Genomic DNA, 4,508 nt, shown 5'->3' on the forward strand with positions numbered 1-4,508 from the left:
GCAAACAAATAAAACAACAATGCACATATACTTATTTCTCTGAGGTAGTTATTTATTCCTTTTTAACTGAATAGTGAGTAAATTTTTACTCAGTGAAAAATTTAGGTATATGTTTGGCATGTTTAACATTCTAAAATGATAAATAAATATTCATTTAAAAAAATTTCAAATCGGATTTTTAATTTCCAGGTGGCCTTAAAATACAATTTTGATACTTCATCATAAAGTTTCAGTCATGATACAAATATTTAAAGGCAAGGTTCATAGAATACAAGGTTACGACCAAAATGTATTCAACAAAGTGTGATTGATTTTGACATTGCTCTCATAAGAAACAGGCTATAATGTCAAATTGAAATGAATTGTTAACCCATTTGAAAATGTGTTTTTAACAAAATTTCTTAATAAACGTGAAATTGTTAAGAGATAAACCGCCGAGAAGAGCAAGTAAGTACATTTAAGTTTGGTAATAAGTAAATACGTTCGACTTTGCTTAAATATTTTATGTAAGGAAACCAAGATGAAACGGAGCAAAACGTTTGAACGGTGCGCTGTATGCAATACAAGTCAGGACACGAAAATAGTGCGATGTTTTAAACCACCTAGTTGCGAATTTAGACGGCAGCGAAGGGAAGAAAGCTGTGGTGTTGTACTACGTGATTCATCTCGCGTTTGTGAAAACCACTTCAAGGAAAGTGATGTCCAAATCAGACACTTTCCAACGAGCTCGTTTATACCCATGCGCAGTCCCAATGCCATACGGAAAAACTGATACAAGTGAGGATTTAGTACGCGATCAGGATACATTCTTTGTTGATGCCCAAACTCAAACAGACGACTCTTTAGAATGCACGTTGCGAACAGAAATATTTCGGCTTACCGAAATAATTAAACCATGCAAGCAAGTATGGTAGAGCTTAAATTAAAACCGCTCGAAGCAAGGTCTTTAATGGAAAACTATTTCGCATGAAAAAAAATTTAATTTCAAAATAGTTTGAGTTAAGCTCACATATAAAAGTGGTAAAAAATGTAAAATCATACTTTTATAAGTGTCGAATAATGCTTAGGATAAAAAATTTAAATATAAAAATAAACGCACAAAAGTATAAAACTAGGGCAATTAAAAACAAGAAAATTGCTAAAACGATTTTATAAATAATTTGTTTTATTTTATTGACAAAATATATGTGATGTTAATAATGTAAGTAAAATAAAACTATAATCGAAATAAAAGCCTAGGGCATCAGTGCTGATATGATAAATGCATCACTAAGGGTTAATTCGTTTGTTTATACTTTTTGACATTATAGTACCTTAAAAGAGAGCCGCACTGAGTTGTCAATCACACCTTGTTTAATACACCTTGGTTACGACATCAGCCATGGCCGCCATCTTGATGACGTAGATGGCTCAATTTCTGGAGTTGCCAGATTCCTAAAAAATTATCTTATAAAAATACACTATTTTAGTCAAAAATACATCAAGTTTTATTTCAAATATGTGTAACCCTGATAATAACCGTTTGATGTTTGTGCTTTTTTCTGCGTCTTTGAGTTTATTTAAATTACCAAAAATTTAAGTGCGCTGTTTTTGATTGCAAAAATTACACTGTAAATGGTAATTTATGTTTTACCGTATGTCTAAAGATGAATTGCAATTTCGGTAGCGAAATTTTGGCAATGTTATGAACGCATTTTATTTAAAAATACGCGAGTGTGTTCTGCTCACTTTCAAGAATAAAATCACCAGCAAATTTCAATTTGGATTCGATTTACATTTAATTTGTCACTATTGTACGAATATTATTATGTTAATCCAGTTTCACGTGAAGTTATAACATTTTATGTTGTTATGTTGTTGTTGTAGCAGCATACAAGCTCCCCAAAGAGTTTTTGGGGAGTGTTGCTGGAGTAACAGTCCTTGGCCAAATATAAATCTGGTTCGTTCCGGTTACGTAGACCCGACTGTCGTGGGAACGTTTATGTTGTTATAATAAGCTTTGCCACGATTTTATACCAAAAATGCCCATTTGATTAGGATTCCTTAAATATGCTATACGGCAGCTATATTTTCTGCGTTTTGTGTACTCTCCTTCGTAAAATATTTCAGCCAATCAGAACTCACTTCGCAACTACGTCATTGGAGGAAAACAAATTTTTGACAGCACCATGTCGTAACCTTCTATTCTATGAACCTTGATTTAAAGGTAGTTTCACTTCTTCTTATTCGCCATTGCTCCCATTTAACGTAAACTGTGCTTTTAACATTTTCTTTTAAATTGAAGCCATGACACAAAAAAGAAGGTAGTTTCATTTAATGACTTTCGTTGTTGTTAACCATTTGACTTTTAATAAAATTATGACATTTCATTAAATTCATGCTACCTGAGCAGTAATATTTTTTGTTTTTTTTTTTTAAGCAGAAGATTTCATCACTCCACTCAAAGATGTCGAATATGATGAACCTGAAAATTTATGTATAATCTCAAAAATAGGGTTGACGAAAGTAGGTTTCAGAACGGATGAAGAAAGTGACCAAAACTATACTTATGCTAATTGCTTATCGGATCTGCGCAAGCCGAATTCAAGTTTTTCGCATACATTGGATATTTTAAACTCGAAATTTGTTGAAGTTAATATGCTTACCACAAAGCCATTTTTTGCAAAATCTGGAGAGAAATTTAAAAGTAAATTTTCACGAATTTCATGTGAACAAATATTCCCAAAAATTTTAAAGCAAAACAAAAATAATTTTTTCCAATTTGTTTTTGTTTTGCATGTTAAGTTATGAATTTATTCACATGGATTTGGCGATTATAGAAACATTTTATTTGGAAAGCATTCTTTAGAATTAGATTTTTCAATCGCAAGATTGCATTCAAAATAAGAAAATGAAAAGTAACAACATAATGCTTTCGTGATTTTTATTATAAAATATAAAGGACAATTTTAATGAAGTATCCTTTAACATTATACATTTTATATATTTTTAATAAAAAAAGGTGCGAACCACGTAAGTAAAAAAATTATCAAGCACTGATAATGATTTTTGATTTGAAATATTATTTGGCTAAATGAGCTCAGCGGTTCCTCCTTTTTTCTATTGCGAATGACTCCGTGAAGCAGTAGGAACCCTGCTGAATCGCCCACTCACCACGGCCCGTTCCACCCACGTACATGATTCAATAATACAAGGTTCGATAAACTGACAGTTGTTTCTCCCTTAGCAGTGGCACCGTGTTGCTTCTTTGCAAAATTACTTGGAAAAAGTGTTGCTTTGCTGTGAAATAGAAGTACAAGCTTTTGTGCAATATTTTTATTTGTATATGCATATGAAGCACATTTAACTGATGAAAACATAAACTGTTTTTAAATTGGATGTTTACATAAATCTTATAGTAGTTTTATTTTAATTTTGAGTTTTTTTGCAGTTTTTATACGGCTAAATAGCACAAAAATTGCGCAATTCACGTAGATATTATAACATTTCGTTCAATATTTCGTTTAAAATGCCAGATTTCCTGCAAATAAATTAGAATTTACAAAAGGAAGTTCACTACTATTTGCCTACTTTGGATTCTTTTCTAGTACCATTTTCGCAGCAATTGGATTTCATTCCTCCCCTTTCCCCATACTTCGTTAAAGCAACCTTTTGTAAGGGAGTGTCAAACCGCGGCTGTCAATAATTATCTAACCTTGTATTATTGAATCATGCCCACGTACACATAATACACCTACACACACACATATACAAATGAATTGTACTTAGGCCCTGTGCCAATTGATAGAAAATAGAAAATTTTGACGGATCAAAGTAAAAATTTTACACTTCTCGTGGTGAACACGAACGTCAAAATTTTACCTAGGTAAAAGCTAGGTAAAATTTTGACAGCTTATAACCATGTATACACATAATATTGCTTGGCGGTAATAAGGAGTGAACATGAAAATGAAAGCTGAAACAGCATAAAAAAAGCGTACGTTACTTGCAAATTATAAAATAAATATAAATTTTAAGAATTTCAGCAACACACAAAAATAAAGCTTTCGCACTAGCGTTTGTTTGGTTTTTCAACTGTCAAAATTTTACTCTGCATTTGGCACAGCAAAATTCAATTTACTTGTACACCATACAACTAGACTAGACTAAAGAGGGCTAGACTAAAATGGTAAAGCTTGCGTCTTCTCTCGGTTTGGTGGGCGAATTAATATGTAAAATGAATACGGCAGTTGATGTTGGCTGTGGGTGGTGCGAGCTGACAGCTTAATGTGGTGTTGCCACATAGTGAGGGTTTCGTAGTTGACTACATTCCACCTCCTGGCGAATCATCAGTGGGTTCGCAACATCTCAAGGCGGCTAGCCTTCGAATAGGTCGTCGAATGATTCCATGTGATGTGCGGACGTTAGCGCTGCGAACTCTGCCGTCGCTTCCTTTGAAGACTTCTGTGACCCTTCCTTTTTCCCAACGGCTCCGCGGTGCTGAAGGATCACATACCTCCTCTCTCCAC

This window comes from Rhagoletis pomonella, unplaced genomic scaffold (assembly GCF_013731165.1).
Source record: "Rhagoletis pomonella isolate Grant_MI unplaced genomic scaffold, Rhpom_1.0 Rhpom_scaffold_00003, whole genome shotgun sequence".
NCBI lineage: Eukaryota > Metazoa > Arthropoda > Insecta > Diptera > Tephritidae > Rhagoletis > Rhagoletis pomonella.